At 40.7% G+C, this 18,695-nt stretch overlaps 2 protein-coding genes across 3 annotated transcripts in view; both read right to left on the bottom strand.

Moving 5' to 3' along the window:
* LOC109422161 (phospholipid-transporting ATPase IF-like) overlaps positions 1–18,695 on the bottom strand; it is a 427,692-nt gene that overhangs the window by 368,634 nt on the left and 40,363 nt on the right. The gene's annotated exons all lie outside the window — the stretch shown is intronic.
* The window catches only part of LOC109428453 (phospholipid-transporting ATPase IF), a 45,788-nt gene that overhangs the window by 7,152 nt on the left and 19,941 nt on the right, over positions 1–18,695 (bottom strand). The window lies entirely within an intron of this gene.

Here is an 18,695-nt window from a genome sequence, read left to right as displayed (position 1 = left end):
CCTCACTGGAAATATCAGTAGAATAATTAATTTCAATAATTAAGATTTTTATCCACAATTATCAAACCTTTTTTACTCGAGAACCATAGGAAATTTCGCCAAATATTTCTCCAAAAGAACCACTTCAATCTTATCTTAGATTGTTTACCAAATGCCAAGCTTGGTAGCATGGCTAAATTTTGCGGTGTTCATGTTCATGGAATACAAAAACAGCATGCCAAATTTTCCAGATATGCCGGAACCGGTTCCGGTAGGGAAAAGGAAGGACTTTGTAGAACCATGTGCTGCTATAGAGTGAAGTTAAGTGCTACTGCAACACGAATTTTCACTAGTATTCAATTAAAACAAACGTCATGCTAAGAGCAAAATACTTGGGATTTCTTTACGTATACTTTCAAGGACACCTTCAGTAATTCCTTTAGGCATTTATTCAGGAACTTTCTCAGGAATTCTTTCAGAAATTCAACAAGGGACTTCTCCAGGAGTTTCTCCTTGGTGAATTCTTCCATTGACATTTTGCAGGATCCCGATAGTGATTGTTTCAGGGTTTGTTCCATGAAATGCACCAAGAATTGCTCCCACAATTCCTTTAGATTTTTTTCTTCAAATACTTCGGCAAGGATGCATCGACGAATTCCTCCAGGATTTTTTCCATAGCTTCCTCCAGTCATTCAATCATAGATTGCACCAGAGATTTTTTCAAGAATTCATCTTTGGGTTTCACCAGACATTCCTCCGGGAATTTATCCTGGGATATCTATAGCGGTTCAGAGCCATATCTTCCAGAAACCCTTACAGGAAATTTTATCAGATATTAGCAAAAAAATAATCGGTTTCGGGTCATTTGGTTGAACGCCATTTAACCGAATGCCGTTTGGCCGAAAAATGAATGTTGAAGTCAAGTGACCATACCACTGTTACCCGGCTCAGTATAACTCGAAAGAACAGCCTATGATTCAAAGAAGGAAAAATCTTTGATGATATATTGGCAGTTTTAACGCCAACTAATCCCTGAATAATAAAACTAGAAAGAAAAGCCTATGATTAAAAGGAGGAAATACTTCTAATAATCATATTGGCAGTTAGAATGTCAAAAACTTCCTCTGAATTCTTTTGATCATGATTCGGCCAAACGGCATTCGGCCAAACTACCCTTTCGGCCAGATAACATTCGGCCAAACGGCATTCGGCCAAATGGCCGGACACCAAAATAATCCAGGAGTTCCTTAAAACATTTTACAAAACAATCTTTTTTGAGTCCATTCAAAGATTCCAACAATAATTAAACCAAAAATTATTGCAGACATGGATTCCTCCATATTTTTTTTTTTCAACCGAAATTCTTCCAGGAATTTGTTAAGAAAGTGTTCCTGGGATTTTCTAAGGAATTCCTCATGGAATTGCTTCTGAGATTCCTCATGGGTTTTCTCCAGAAGATCCTCCTGCGATTTCATTAGGGATTCCCCCACTGGGACCTCCAGTATACTTCTCCCTATTATTTCAAGGAGAACTGTAGGTATTCCTCCAGTCATTTGTTAGAAGAACTTCTCTCAGGATAACCCCGACATTCCTGATTCAAGGATTTCTCTAGAAATTACTTCTATGATATCTCCCGGAATTCTAGGAACTTATTCAAATATTCCAGCTGGGATTCCTCAAGCAAATCCTGCGATTCTTCCAGCTATTCTTCTTCCAAAAATTCTAACTGTGATACTTTAGAAATTATGCTACGGATTCTTCTAGAGCAGTCTCCTGGCTTTTTTGCTGGGATCTTACCAGGTAATCTTCCTGAAATTCTTGCAGAAATTCCTAGGGTTGTTCTACCAGGGATTTCTCCAAGGACTCATCCAGGAATTCTCTACAGATTTTATCCAAAGATTCCTCTGGAAATTCGTCATGGAATTCCTTCAGAAACTCCTTTTGGCCTTCTTCCAAGAATATTTCAAACAACTCCTCCTGCGGTTCATCCTGCAAGTCCTTCAGAAGTTCATACTATCCTTCTAGTGATTCCTATATAGATTTATCCTAGCATTATGGCTGAAATTCTTCCAGGAAATCTTCCTGAGATTCCTTCGGAAATTCCTCCTGCTATTTCTTCAGGGCCTTGTTTACATATTCTTTCAAAATACCTCTACCGGTTCTTGCAGGGGCTTCTCTAGGTTTTCCAAGGATTTTTTCTTTAGATTCCCTCAGTCATTCCTGATAGAGTTTCTCTAGAAATTGCTGTATAGTTTACTCCAGCAATTCCTCCTAGGATTTGTGCTGAGATTTCTACAATGATACATCCCAGAATCCTTCTAAGAATACCTTTTGAGATTTTTTTATAATTTCTTCAGAAGCTCTCCGGTGATGCCTCCAGGAATTTTTATTCAAGATATTTTATTCAAAGAATCTCTCATATTTTTCTCATGAATTTTCTCCAGGAACTCCTCTTGGCCTTCCTCTAGGAATTTCAGCTGGATTTCTCAAGCTATTTCTGCTGTAATTCTTCCAGCAATTCCTCCTAGGACTCATCCAGAAATTCTTACTATAATACATCTCTGAAATCTTCTAGGAATTCTTCAAGGAATTCTTCAAAAAATTTCTACAGGGATTCCTTCAAAAACTTACTGGGATTATTCAAGGAAATCTTTCTAAGAGATTTGCAGAAGTACCTTCGGTGTTTCATCCTGGAAATCCTAAAGGGTTTTTTTCTGGGATTTCTTCAAATATCTCTAATTGGATTCCTCCAAGAACTCCTCTTGACTTTCATCCAGGAACTCCTCCGGGATTCCATAAGCGATTCCTGCTGCTTCTAATGTTTCAGGCATGCCTCCTAGGTCTCCTCCAGAAATTCTTACTGTGATACCTGCAGTAATCTCTCTAAGGATTTCTCCAGGCATTATTGCTGGGATTCTTCTAGGAAGTTTTCCTAGGATACTTTCAGAAATACCTTTGGGGGTTTCAGGGGTTTTTCTAAAGACTCATCCGAGAATTCTTCTAGAGTTTTTAATCATGGATTACTCTAGAAATTAATCACGGTATTACTCCTGGAACTTCCCTTGGGCTTCATCAAAGAATTCCACTGAAGGAATTGCAATAGAAAACACGACTCCGTATTCGCTAGACCTCAGTATGGCCATTCCTTTGAGGGTTCCTTCGGCATGATTGTTTCCTAAAGAGATTCCTCCCAAGATCTTTCAAGGATTCCTCTAGAATTCTTTCAGGGATTTCTGCCGGGATTTCTGCAGAGATTTCTCCCAGAATTCCTTCCGAGATTCTTTCAGAGCTTCTATCAGGCATTTCTTCATTGCTTTCTGCCGGGATTTCCTTTTAAATGTCTCCTGAGTTTCCGTCAGGGATTCCTCCAGGGATTCCAACAGAGATTCATAGCGGGATTGCTTCAGAGACTCTTCCCGGATTTTTTCATAGATTCCCGGACATTTTCCCGGGAATTCATCCAGGGACATTCCTCGGGATTCCTTGCAAGAATCTTTCCAGGATTCTCTCGCTGAACCTTCCCGGGTTCAGTTTAGGGATTTATCCTGGAATTCCTTCAGGTTTTTTGTCTGGCTTTCCGTTAGGAATTCTTCCCGTGGTCCATTCATTGAAGCCTCACGGGATTCTTTTAGGGATTGTTCCTGGGATTTGTTTCATTAATATTTTGCTGCACTCTGTCAGGAAATCGTACATTGATCACTCCGGGATTCTTTTTGGGAATTCTCCCGGGACTCCTTTCAAATTCTTTCATGGATTTTTTTTTCCGAGATCACAACAGGATTCCCCTAGGATTTCTCCTGGAATTCCTTTAGAGATTTCTTCCGGGCTCTCTTCCGGGATTCCTTCGGCAAATCCTCCCGGAATTTTTCCATTTTTTCCCGGATTGTCTTTAGAGATTCCTCCCAAAATTTAGAGATTCGTTCAACGATTCCTTCCGGGTATCCGTTTAAAATTTCTCTCGGGATTCCATCCGACAATCCTTCATTTCTATTCGGTAATCTTTTGGGGATTCTTCCCAGGATTTTTTCAGGCATTCCTCCCGAGATTCATTAAGGGATTCTTTCGAAGATTCCTCCTGAATTGTTTCTTCCGGAGTTCCTTTATTGATTTCTCACAGAATTTCTTCAGAATTGCTTCCTGGCTTTCCGTCAAGTGTTCTTCCAGGGACTCCTGCTTGGGTTCCTTTACAGATTCTTCTAGGGACTTATTCATTGGTTTCTCCAGAACATTTTTATGGATTTTTACCAGCATGTTTCTTTGAATTCCTTCTGTGATTTCGTTTCGCATTCTTTCCTAGATTCCTTCATTGATCCTTCCCGGTTTTCTCAAGGCTCTTCATCAGAAATTCTTTTAGGATTCTGACAAGAGTTTCTTCAGGAACTCTTTTGTAATTCATCCTGGGATTGCTTCACGGAATTCGACCAGAATTACTTTACGGATATTCTCCGGGATTCTACCAGGGAGTCCTCCTGGGATTCTTTCACGGGTTATTCCTACCATTGTATCAGGGATTCCTCCATTATTCTTGCAGGATTTCTTCTGGGATTCCTTCAGAAACTCATCCCGGAAAGATTGTACGACATTTCCCCGAAAACCAGTTCCCCGAATGAAGTTTCCCCGAAAGTTTTTTCCCCGAATGTACCATTTCCCCGAAAAATGTTTCCCCGAATGTACCGTTTCCCCGAAAAGTGTATGTCATCTGCCATTTAACCTTCTTTGGGAATTAGCTGACGCAGTACACGCTCAGCATAACCTGTTTGGGTCATTATGAGCCCAATGCCAGAAAAGGGTTAACTCAAAATTAGCTTTCGTTCACAGATTCTTTAATTTATATTTGATTTCAAATGGTATTGATAATGTCGAAGTGGATAACTGACACTGAGGAAGATTACAAGTGGTAGTCGAAATACGCGTGTCTGTCAAAGGATAAACAAAATAGGGTGGAATTAAAAGGTACGAAACTGATTACACTCATTCGAAGAGGGTATTCTGCTTAGAGGGTTCGAAAAGTCGGTACAAGATGGTATTGATATGTTGAAGTACACTCAGCAAAAAAATCTAGCGAAATTCATCGAAATACCTTATGAAAGTTTGCTATAACTAATTCTTATGGATGGTATAAGAATACCTTATGAAAATTGATCGTGCTTGCTATGACAAATTTCATAAGATAGACTTATGAAAATAACAAAAAAAAAATCTTTAAATAATGCGGACTGGATTCGATCCGTGAACATCGGGATCACCGAGCCCGTGTGTTATCCACACGGCTACCGACGCTTGAGAATACCATGTTGCTAAACATGAATATAAGCCAACCTCTGAGACGATTTTACGTCATAGAGTGACCTTATGAAATTCATCCGAATCATTATGAATTGTTTAAAGGCCGTTTCATAAGTTGGGCCTTATGAAAATATTAAGGTTATTTGGCTGAGTGTAGGATTCTGGGGTGCGACATTTCTGTTTCCTAGACTTCTAATTCATTTTGTTTGGGAAACGATAGGGGAACTACAAAATTTGTAATAATGAGATGACTTTTTGTATTGTGAGATGGAAGACTCAGAGATCTTTGGTGAAATGGTAAATTCTCCGCTTCTGCAATGAGATGGCACAAAAAGTAATGGTATTATAATTCCTTGCCTAATTTGATGCTGTTTGGGCAGAGCTTTGGCTGTTGTAGTATTCATGCCTTGTCTCTTTAACAACACAGTTTTCCAAAGTTTTGCTCAAACAGCATCACATTAGGCAAAGTATGATCATTTTCATGCTTTTTGTGCCATTTCATTCAGAATGTATCATCTCACCATACACATATTCTGCGCATCGATGTCCTAGTGCATTGCCACACTTCAGGGTTATGAGAGAGTAAACTATGTGCACGGATGATTATAAACGATGAGGTAGATAATAGTAGTAAATGACCAGAGGCTGATGCAAATAAACCCTCGTAGGATGTTGGGCTCAATATAACCCAGACAGGCTTGCCAAACGTGCACTACGCCATTGTCTAGCGTAACATCTTAGGAGGTTTAAGCTAAATGGTGTACAGTAGACCGAATGGGAATTGACCTACTGCCTTAACCTGATTGATAACCTTTAAATAATAAGTTTTCCTTCTTTCAAACATAGGCTGTTCTTTCAAGTTGACCTGTGGAATTTATAATCAGCAATTTGACAACCGGTATATTTATCATTGATGTTTTGTTCTTTGGTATCAAGCTGTTCTAGTGGCTATGGACTTCATAGTAGAAATCTCCATCAGAGATTCCCCCTTCTTTCAACATATACGGTTCTTTCAAAATACTCTGTCAAAAACTGTCGACAGTCAAACTATTAATATTTTCTTCAAAATATTATTTCAGTAAAGTTAGGTTTTTACCATCGATTAACAAAAAAAAATACGTATTCAAATTGTGCGAAAGCAATCATTTTTAAATTTTGCGTGTCAAATGTGTTACAGCTATAGCCCTCAACTTTTATGCCAATGATGATCTTTAGCAGATTTCTTCAACCCCGACGACTCATTTTTAAGGTATTATATGTTATGAGGGCGTTTTCTGCGATTGAATATTCAACAATACTCGTATGAACTGCCTATGAATCAAAGAAGGGGTAATCTCAGATGAGCGTGTTCTGAGTTGAAGGCCCTATAATTTTCTATCACAACAAATGAAAAGAACGACCTTTGTGTAGAAGAAGAGCAAACGTCATTCAAATATGATAATTATTATTTAGTTCTCAAAAATAACTCAAGGGAAAATTCAGAGTGGTCAAAATACCAATAAGGTGTGTAATTTTTGTCAGATGCGTCTCATACAAGCTAATATCTCCATCAATTCGTCAATCGTGTCAAAGCAAGAATAGAAACTCCAAGGTGGTCATAACTCATTGAACAGTCCTTCTAAAGCCTGAACATTGGCCCAGTCTACCTTTTCGTTCCACTGACTGATTCGGCCAGATGGTATTCATCAAAAAAATTATCAGAAACCAGTTTTGAAAAAAAGTTTAATAAATATTTCGGGGAAACGGTAAATTCGGGGAAACGGTTCATTCGGGGAATCGTTTTTCGGGGAAAAAACTTTCGGGGAAACTTCATTCGGGGAACTGGTTTTCGGGGAATTGTCGTACAATCTCCCGGAAAACCTTAGTTGATTTCTCCCGGGATTTCCTAATTGTTTTTTTCAGGTTTTGGCTTTTTTCAGATTTTTCAGGAGATAGCTTTGGAGCTTCATTCAGGAATTCTTTAAATTTGTTTTCCCTGAAATCCTGTACGGATTACATCCGGGACCCCTTCAGAGATTCCTTCATTGAATTTTTCGGGATTCCTTCAGGCATTCTTTCTGGTATTTATCCAAAGATACATTAATAGATATCTCTTGGATGCCTTCAGCAATCCTTTGGAAATTTCCTTTGATTTTTTTTATTTGGCATTCGTCTCGAGTACTCTTCTGGGATTTTATCTGGGATTTCTTCAAAGCCTCCTTCCGGGACTCCTTCCGAAGTTTACCTGGGATTTCTTTAGGGATTTCTCTCAAGATTTCTTCAGGATTCTATCAGAAATCACTCTCAGGATTACTGCAGGGATTACTCCAAGATTTTTCAGGATTTTTTCTTCACGGATTCCTTTGTTAATTTTTTCCGAATTTTTATTTTTGGAATTTCTCCAGAAGTTTTTCATGGAATACTTCCATGATTTTTTCAATGGTTCCACCAGGATTCCTTTCGGGATTCTTTCAGTGATTCCTTCATGGTTTCCTCACGGGATTCCTTTCCAGCTTATTCCTGGGATTCGCTCAGAGATTCCTTTTGGGGTTATTCCAAGGATTTCTCCAGGATTCTCTTGGGACCCTCTTAATCACAATCATTTGAACATTTGCATTTCCAGATGTTATGAAAGAGCTATTGGAAAATTTAAAAAAAAAATATTTCTGGAAAATAAATGAATGAGTGCCTAAATTTATAAACCAAATTTCTTTAAAAGTTCTTCTCGAATCTTTTCCCGAATTTTCACTTTAATCTTTATTGAACAACACTGAACTTACACAAATTATCTGTAGATTTTTTTATTCATGTGTATTTTAACTTGAAGCTAATTCTACACTTGTATGCTATGCTCTCTGGACCTTTGGGACGTTAAACTGCATCAGTAATGTGGCAACAAACCATCGATAACGCATGTAGATGCTCAGGTCTTTACTCGTGGAAGTTCTTGGAAGCCCTTGAACATCTTTGGAAATTAGTCTCTTACAGAAAAATGGTTTATGGACCTGTAGGATGTTACAACGTATCAGTAATGTAACAACATTCCATTGATTACGCTTGTAGATCTTAGGGCCTTAACTCACGCAAGTTCATGGATGACCCAGCATATCTTTTAAAATGAGTTCTCTTCAGCACAATGCTCAATGGACCCGTAGGATGTTGCACTGTATAAGTATTGTAAGAACAATCCATTAATTACGTTTGTAGATCTTAAGATCTTTACTCGTGGAAGTTCTTGAAGGACCTAGAAGATCTTTGAATAATATTTCTTAACAGAACTATGCTCCATGGATCTGTAAGACGTTACACTGCATCAGTAGAGAGACAACATAACGATTGTAGTTCTTCAGACCTTTACTCACGGAAGCTCTTGGAGGACCTAAAATATCTGTACAGATTAGTTCTCCTCAGATCAATGCTCTATGGACCTGTAAAATGTTGCACCATTTCAGTAATGTAAGAACAATACATTGATTATGCAAGTGGATCTTGGAGCCTTTACTCGCGGGAGTTCTTGGAGGACCCAAAACATCTTTAACACTGCATCAGTAATGTAACAACAATTCATTGATTTCGCTTGTAGATTTTCAGGCCTTGACTCACAGAAGTTCTTGGATAATCTAGAACATCTTTGGAAATTAGTTCTTTGCAGAACAACGCTCCATGGACCATTCTACAGGTTGCACCGTATTAGTAATGTAACAACAATCTATCGTAGATATTGTATCCTTTACACGCGGAAGTTTTTGGGTGTCCTGGAACATCTTTCTCTACGCCACCATGCTCCATGGGCCTGTAGGGTGTTGACAGTTTCCCTTATCCTTCGCTTCGTCCGTCTAAACAGTACCTAACACCTCAAAATATTCTCTGAAATCTTCCTAAGAACCAGTGTGCACTTTCTTCCCATAACCCATCCATTGCCCCCTGCTCCATTAATACCCAGAATCAACCATTACTACACTACCGCCTCCCTTTCCGCTTTAACTCTCTAAAACAATCCTCGGATATCTGAAGGTGAGGACATATACAATATTTTCAGATCTCCCTCAGTTTTTTTACATGGGTTCCCGAATTTGCACGTTTTTGACACGGTTTCTCGAATAAACACGTTTTGTTTACACGGTACGTCCTCTCCTCTTCTTCTTGGCGTAACGTCCTCACTGGGACAAAGCCTGCTTCTCAGCTTAGTGTTCTATGAGCACTTCCACAGTTTTTAACTGAGAGCTTCCTCTGCCAATGACCATTTTGCATGTGTATATCGTGTGGCAGGCACGAAGATACTCTATGCCCAAGGAAGTCAAGGAAATTTCCTTTACGAAAAGATCCTGGACCGACCGGGAATCGAACCCGTCACCCTCAGCATGGTCATGCTGAATACCCGTGCGTTTACCGCCTTGGCTATATGGGCCCTGGTTTCCCCCTTTTCATTGAATTCTCTCGGGATGTCTACCTACAGATATTTCTCCTGGGTTTCCGCCAATAGCGCTTGCAGGGATTCCTCCCAGGATTCTTTTACAGAGTTTTCATTGGTTATTTCATTGATTTCTCTCAAGAGGCTTTTATGAATTGCTTCCAGCATTTTTCTCGAGATTTCCCTCCAAATTTCGTTCTGCATTCTTCCCAAGTTTCATTCAGGAATTTCACCCGGGTTCTTACAAGGGTTCTTCCAGTAATACCTTCCGTAATTCCGTTAGGAATTCCTCCCGAGATTCATTCAGGGAATTTGTACGGGATTCCTTTACAAGTATTTTGCGGAACTCTATCAGGGGTTACTCCCGGGATTTCTTAATTGATTTTTACAGGTTTCCTATAGACATTCCTTCCGAGAATCATTCAGGATTTTTTTTTTTCGAGTGTTTTAACCGGGATTCTTTCAGGGATTTCTTTCGGGATCCCTTCTGATGGAAAGATTTGTTGAATAATGTTCACATGAATGAGATGAATTTTTGCAATACTGGATTCAGGGGGAGCTCATGAAAGTGGCAAGGAATATTCGGAAATGTTTCAAGCATTTTCTGGATTTCAGGTAATATCAGGGATAAATCTTCGGGAACGCCCATGAAACCACCTAAAACTCCCGAGAATACCTCTAGAACGCCCCTAAAACCCATTGGAATCCCCCTGGGAAACCTCTAAAACATCATGGAACACCCCTGAAATACCCCTGGGACCCCCTGAAATCTCCCGAAGCCCCTTAAAAACCCCTAGAACGCTCATGAGCCCTCTGGAACACTCTAGAAAGCTTTTGAAAGTCCCTGGAACACTCATGGAGCGCCTCTGAAACCCCTTGAGAACCCCTGGCACATTCCTGAGCTTTCCTGTAACGCCCCTGGGACCCCCTTAATCTTCTGAATCCCTCTGGAACGCCCCTGCAACGCTCTTGGAACCGGTTGAAAACTTTAACGTTCCTGAAGCCCTCTGGAACATCCCCGGACGCCCCTGACACCCCTTGAAGTGCACGATTAGGTAAAATGAATAAAAAGGGCAGTCATGCTAACCATTCAGATTATGCCAGTGTTCAATAAATTCGACACGTTCTCCTCTACCACCCTAAAACACGCCTGGGACCCCTGAAAGATCCTGAAGCCCCTTGAAAACTCCTAGAACGCTCTTTAGCCCCGTGAAACACTTTGGAATGCTTTTGAAAGCCCCTGGAACACTCCTGGGAGCCCCTGGAATTCCCATGGGTCCCCTAATCCCCTGGAACACCGTTTAAACAGCTTGAAAACCATGAATCATTCGTTTAAGACCCCCAATAACACCCCTGGAACGTCCCTATACACCCTTGGGACCCCCTTAATCATCTGTATTCCTTTGGAACATCCCTGCAATGCTCTTGGAACCCCTTGAAACCCCCTATAACGTTCCTGAAGCCCTTTTGGAACATCCCTGGACGCCCCCGAAGCCGCTTGAAATGCACGATTAGGAGAAGTGGAAAAAACTGGCAGTCATGCCAACAGTTTAGGTTATACCAGTGTTTAACAATTGGATCATCACGTTCTCCTCCATTTTGGGAAATTTTTGCCAGTTTTTATAACTATGGTGTGTCTTTGATATTTGTGTTCGGTTTGCCAGTAAATCTCAACAGCAATTTCTTAAAATTAATCTTAAGAATTGTACAGTTTTCGTGAAAATATATATAATTATGCAATATAATTGGTACAACATCGTGGCACATATAAAAACGCATCTACATGGTGTCCGGCCATTTGGCCGAATCTCGTTTGGCCAAATGTCGATTGGCCGAATTAAAATCAATAGAATTTAGAAGAACTTAATCATCAGAAATATTTCCTACTTTTGATCATAGGTTATTCTTCTTAGTTCCACCATACAGTGATTAGTTGGCGCTCAAACTGCCATCATTTTATCAGTTTTATCCTTTTTTGAAACATAGCCTGTTCTTTCGAGTTATACTGATGTGGGGAACAGTAATATCACTTGAGTTTACGTTTACAATTCCTTTTCGGCCAAACGGCATTCGGCCAAATGGCATCCGGCCAAACGGCATTCGGCAAAATGGAATTCAGCCATATGACCAGGAACCGATCTACATCAGACGTCCACATTGAGCACAAATTACTTAAGTTTGATTTATTATAAAGTTTTCAGAAACTGTTCAACATTTAGATAGTGTTCAACAATTGGCGAATCACCCTATATAGATGTGAAAATTAACTAATAAAGTACTGTGATTTGTATGAGCTGGGTACAAAGTCAACACGATCGCAATGAAACTAATCTAGAGCGTGGTGTTGGAATGACTCCACAACAGTTGTCAAACAACCACAACCAAAATGGCAGTACAACGTCTGCCGGGACAACAACAGCCGTAATTCTGCAAAACGACGTAAACGCCACTCCAAATTTCGACATCTTTTGGTATACATCTGATGAATTAATAAAACTGTGGAATGTCTGCTAAAAATATACCGTCTATCCTCGCTGGTCTGACCGCATCTAATCTGAACATTTTTTTAATTTGACCCCCACTAATCTGCACATCGTTCAAACTGAAAATGGTTCAAACGTCATTCTGCTCATGGAACGGGGTGAAATGGAACGCAAAATAAAAACAAAACAGCAAAAAGGGTTACCATTAGTGTGTTTTTCGGTGCCCACAGGGTTACTAGAAGAAATAAAAAAAGGGAAAACAGAGTATGGAAGCTGATTAGCGCTGATTTCTCAGAAGGTTTGTTTTGGCATTACAAACAAATAGACCAGAATTAGTGACAAAACTCATGAAATGAATTCATAGAAGACTTCCTGGTTGAATGCCTGGTGAAATAAAACGAAACTCAAAACAAAACTTCAGTATATATTCTAGACTAGCTGTCCCGGCAAACGTCGTTCTGCCTGCCTACTGTGTTTTTTGGCATGCAGCTCTGTAGAAAAATGCCCCGCAAAATGGAATTTCAAACTTCCTCGTTTTCGGTGCGTTCCCGGTCGATTTCCTCAATTATTTTTTCGTACGAACACGTCGGAGCCCTACACGAATGAAACACTGAAAGAATGGTGTAGATCCGTTGACCCGTTCCTGAGCCTATTGCGTCCATACAAACACCATTCCATTTTTATTTATATAGATAAAGTTTCCAAGCAAATATCAACAAAAGCCCTAGAGAAATTCCTACCAGATTTCAAGGGAAGGCAATCCTCGGCAGCGTCCCCGAATTTCTCCTGGAATTCCTCCCAGTATGCCAGTCAGGGATCTTCCGGAGATCCCTTCAAGTATTCTTCTGAGGATTCTTCCAGGAATTTCTTCCGCCATTCTACAGAGATTTCTTTCAGAATTCCTTCCGAGATCCTTCAGACATTTCTTCATTGCTTTCTCCCGGGATTTCTTTTAAAATGTTCCCGGGGTTACGTTAGGGATTCCTCCAGGGATTCCATCAGCGATTCATCTTGGGATTTCTTCATAGATTTTCCGGAATTCATTCAAGGACTTTCCTCGAAATTCCTTGCGAGAGTCTTTCCTATCACTGATCGATCACCTTCCCGGGTTTCGATTAAGGATTTATCCTTGGATTCCTTCAGATTTTTGTCTGGCTTTCCGTTAAGAATTCTTCCCGGGATCCATTCATTGATGCCTCCCGGGATTCTTTTAGCGATTTTCCCGGGCTTTGTTTCATTTATTTTTTACTGCACTCTGTCAGAAATTTTTTCATTGATTACTCCCGGGATTCTTTTTGGGAATTTTCCTGGGACTCCTTCTTTCATGGATTTCTTCCGAGATCACACCAGGGATTTCTCCAGAACTCTCCTGGGGTATCTCCTGCGATTCCTTTAGAGATTTCTTCCGGGCTCTCTTCCGGGATTCCTTCGGCAAATCCTCCCGGGATTTTTCCCAGATTGCCTTTAGAGATTCCTCCCAAAATTTAGAGATTCGTTCAACGATTCCTTCCGGGTATCCGTTTAAAATTTCTCTCGGGATTCCATCCGACATTCCTTCATTTCTATTCGATAATCTTTTGGGGATTCCTCCCAGGATTTTTTTCAGGCATTCGTCCCGAGATTCATTAAAGGATTCTTTCGAAGATTCTTCTTGAATTATTTCTTCCGGGGTTCTTTTATTGATTTCTCACAGAATTTCTTCAGAATTGTTTCTTGGCTTTTTGTCTTCCAGGGATTCCTGCTTGAGTTCCTTTATAGATTCTTCCTTGGGATTTATTCATTGGTTTCTCCCGAACATTTTTATATTATTTTCCAGCATTTTTCTCTGAATTCTTTCTGCGATTTCGTTTCGCATTCTTTCCTAGATTCCTTCATTGATCCTTCCTCGTTTCCACATAAGTTTTCATCAGGGATTCCTTTAAGGTTCTGACAAAAGTTTCTTCAGGAATTCTTCTGTAATTCATCCTGGGATTACTTCACGGAATTCGACCAGGGTTCCTTTACGGATATTCTCCGGGATTCTACGAGGGAGTCCTCCTGGGATTCTTTCACGGGTTATTCCTAACATTGTATCAGGGATTCCTCCATTATTCATGCAGGATTTCTTCTGGGATTCACACTTAAATTAAATCGCCGACCTCAGCAAACGGATTGCCGAGAATCCAACAGCCGAGAATCCGGTAAATATTTTCACTGAATCTCGGTAAAAGTTATACCGAGATGTCGTTAAACCTTTGCCGATATCTCGGTAATCCAACTTTTTACCGAGATCTCGGCAAAGTTCACCGAGACTCGGTACTGGTTTACCGAAATCTCGGTAAAATTTTTACCGAGAATCAGTAAATATTTTACCGAGATATCAGCTGTTGGATTCTCGGCAAACCGTTTACCGAGATCCATTTCTGAATTTGAGTGTGTTCCTTCAGAAACTCATCCCGGAAAACCTTAGTTGATTCCTCTCGGGATTTCCTAATTGTGTTTTTTTTTCAGGTTTTTCAGGAGATAGCTTTGGAGCATCATCCAGGAATTCTTTCAATGTGTTTTCCCTGGAATTCTGTAGGGATTGCATCCGGGACACCTTCTGAGATTCCTTCATTGAATTTTTCGGGATTGCTTTCAGCAATCCCTTGGAAGCTTTCTTTGTTTATTGTTTTTTTATTTGGCATTCGTCTCGAGAACTCTTCTGGGATTTTATCTGGGATTTCTTCAAAGCCTCCTTCCGGGACTCCTTCCGAAGTTTACCTGGGATTTCTTTAGGGATTTCTCTCAAGATTTCTTCAGGATTCTATCAGAAATCACTCTCAGGATTACTGCAGAAATTACTCCAAGACTTTTCAGGATTTTTTTCTTCGGGGATTCCTTTGTTAATTATTTCCGAAATTTTATTCTTGGAATTTCTCCATGATTTTTTCAATGATTACACCAGAATTCCTTTCGGGATTCTCTCAGTGATTCCTTCATGGTTTCCTCTCGGAATTCCTTTTGGGATTATTCCAAGGATTTCTTCAGGATTCTCTTAGGACTCTCTTATTAACATTGAACCATTTCCAGATGTTATGAAAAAGCTATTGGAAAATTTAATAAAACAATTCCGGAAAATAACTGAATGAGGGCCTAAATTTTTAAACCAAATTTCTTTAAAAGATCATCTCGAACCTTTTCCCGAATTTTCACTTTAACCTTTATTAAACAACACTGAGCTCACACAAATTTCCTGTAGATATTTTTATTTTATTCATGTTTATTAAGCTAATTCTATACTTCTATGCTATGCTCCCTGGACCTTTAGGGCCTTAACTTGCGCAAGTTCATGGAAGACCCAGCATATCTTTTAAAATGACTTCTCTTCAGCACAATGCTCAATGGTCCTGTAGGATGTTGCACCGTATAAGTAATGAAAGAACAACCCATTAATTACGTTTGTAGATCTGTAGACTTTTACTCGTGGAAGTTCTTGGCGGACCTAGAAGATCTTTGAATATTATTTCTCAACAGAACTATGATCCATGGATCTGTAAGACGTTGCGTTGCATCAGTAGAGTGACAACAAACCATTGATAACGATTGTTGATCTTCACACCTTTACTCACGGAAGCTAGGACCTAGAGGACCTAGAATATCTGTAAAGATTAGTTATCCAGATCAATGCTTCATGGACCTGTAAAATGTTGCACCATTTCAGTAATGTAAGAACAATACATTGATTACGCAAGTAGATCTTGGGGCCTTTACTCACGGAAGCTCTTGGAGGACCTAGAATATCTTTCACACTGCATCAGTAATGTAACAACAATTCATTGATTTCGCTTGTAGATCTTCAGGCCTTGACTCACAGAAGTTCTTGTATAACCTAGAACAGCTTTGGAAATTAGTTCTTTGTAGAACAACGCTCTATGGACCTGTAGGATGTTGCACCGTATTAGTAATTTAACAACAATCTATCGTAGATATTGTAGCTTTTACTCGCGGAAGTTCTTGGGTGTCCTGTAACATCTTTCTCTACACCACCATGCCCCATGGACCTGCGGTATCGGCACCGCTCAAACGCCAAATTGTCTGTGAGTAAGCAGGTCAGCGTAGAGAGGGATCTCATTGATGCAGGATAGGGGGTTCCCCATTAGTTACAGTTTCTTGCAAGGCCGATGACAGGGTGGCAACAGGAACTAGGACTTCGGCAATATTCTTCTGGATCAGCCTGTATCGTTGTAGTTTGCCAGCTGTACTTCATCGAGCAATATCTCCCATGGTAGTTGCGGCGTGGGCACTGAAACGGTGGTATCGTAGCGTGAGCGCATTCAGTTCACATGCAGCTTTATCTAGGTTCGATCTTTCATCGTTGCGTTGTGCTCCAGCGATACGATGTAATGGACGGAACCTTTCCGTTCGATGACTCGACTTGGCATTGATGTGGATATTCCAGAAATGCTGCTCAGCGTCAGGTTATCTTCTTGTGCGCTCAATTCCGGCGATTGAATTGCTGAACTCTGCTTGTAGTTCTTGGTAGCCGGATCTACAGGACCAGGCTTCTTCAAGAGATCCAAAGTGGTGCATACTGGTCTTCTGAGGAAAGCTTCTGCGGTAGACTATGATTGTGGTGTGCTTCAATTTGGAGTTGAGCGGTACACCGGGAAGAATGTCTGAACTCTGTATGTGAGTGAGCATTCCCTCTTGCTCAGCTATAGTTGAGGCCACGCTTTAGAGATTCAACGAATCGCTCCGCTCAAACGCAGGTTTACTTACGGTAGTGCGCAGTTCGAACATGAGTGATAACATTTTCACAACAACATCGTTGCGACTCCACTCTGTATGGACAAAGTAGATCCTGTGTTGAGGTTTTGGTAATGAACGATTACGGAGAATTTCGCACCAATTGGAGTAGGCATCCACGATAACGAAATACCCATGGATTGGGCCAGCGAAATCAATGTGGATAAGTTACCATGACTTCACTGAAAGTGGCCAGAACTCCATCAGGCTTGTTATTGTCGAAGACTTCGCTGCTCTAGCGCACGCTGTACACTCAGAAATAAAAGCATACACGGAATTACTATTATTTATGCATTTTGTATCCGCATCTCGCTCACTCTCTTTTTGTTTTCATGCTATCTGGTGCTTCGCCTGGGTTGACGAAACACTTCTCTTCAACCCAGGCTAAACGGCAGATAGCATGAAAACAGAAAGAGAGTGAGAGAGATGCGGATACAAAATGCATAAATAATAGTAATTCCGTGTATACTTTTATTTCTGAGTGTACACCACCGAACAAATTGCGTCAAGCTCAAAGTTGCAACCGCTTCACTGTGTTAACAGGAATAGCCATTTTGGATTCAGAGCAATTGCTTAAACTCTACCGGTCAAGAACCGATGCGCCAAGGCCTTCGATGCATGTGCTACAGTGATTATCTCGTTGAATGGGTCATAATGGGTGATAGCAGCGAGGTAGGAACGAAGTTGCTGAACATCTTCCAGAGGGCGCATCTTGGAAATGGCATCGGTTTTGGAAGGGTCCGATCGGGGATGTGTCCGAGGAACTCGATCTGCGACACTTTTCGATACCATGTGGAAACTTTACTCACGTACACGCTTCAGAACGGCTTGATTTCAGGGATTCCGGGCACCATGCTGTCTGTGACACTAGATTACAGGGGCTGTACTGAAATAGGTAACGGTGGGTGTTCACCGTCAGAAGCTTCCGCGATTGCTCCTCGACTTTGACCTGCATGTAAGCATCAGACAAGTCGAGTGTGTTCCGGCCATTTCTGCAAAGAGGTCGTCCAGGCAGTGATAACATTCCAGAACGTGGTTCAACCTCATCGAATAATCATCACATACAAACAAGGTCCTATATGGTATTCGCTTTGCACGTAACGACTGTTGGAGCTAACCCGTCCTAGAATCAAAACGGAAAAATAATACCGTAGTCCTGGAGATTTTCAAGTTCTGCATCAACCTCGGGTAGCGCAGCGTACGCTACGGGTCGCTTCGGACAATTGGAGGCACATGTATCAGGCTTCAAGTACAGCTGCACTTGCGCTATACGTAGGGCTCCTATGCAGCATGTTGCGAAAACCCTCCGGCAAGTTCTGCTTGTACACGTACTCATCGGGATGTTGATGGGGACGTTGGTGTGGTGTATGAGACGACAGATCGAACAGCTCTATAGTTTCGATTCCAAGAACGCAAAAACGTTGAGTTCAGTCCGAAATGAAAGTGTCACCGGTTTCGGTGACATTCTAGATGGTGATCTCAGTCTGGATGCTGTTAGGTACTACAGATTCCTCTGTCGGTTGAGTTGATGGCTGCCTCAAACCCCGTCACAAGTTGATTGATATAGCTATACTTTCTCCCAAAATTCGTTTAATTATCATAAAAAGTATGTAACGACCGATACTTCCTCCTTAAGGCACCTGATTTGTACCAATCGGATGTTCCACCTACCAATACGCTACTGCAAACATCGCATCGTAGCAAACATTGACATTGAACTTAAAGTGTCGCACCTATGCTAATGAGTCAGTTGGAGACGCCTACTAAGACCAACCGACTGACTGTGATGA

This window comes from Aedes albopictus, chromosome 1, assembly GCF_035046485.1.
Source record: "Aedes albopictus strain Foshan chromosome 1, AalbF5, whole genome shotgun sequence".
Classification (NCBI taxonomy): Eukaryota; Metazoa; Arthropoda; class Insecta; order Diptera; family Culicidae; genus Aedes; species Aedes albopictus.
Note: the sequence above shows the minus strand (reverse complement) of the source record. Positions and strands in the feature narration are given on the sequence as shown.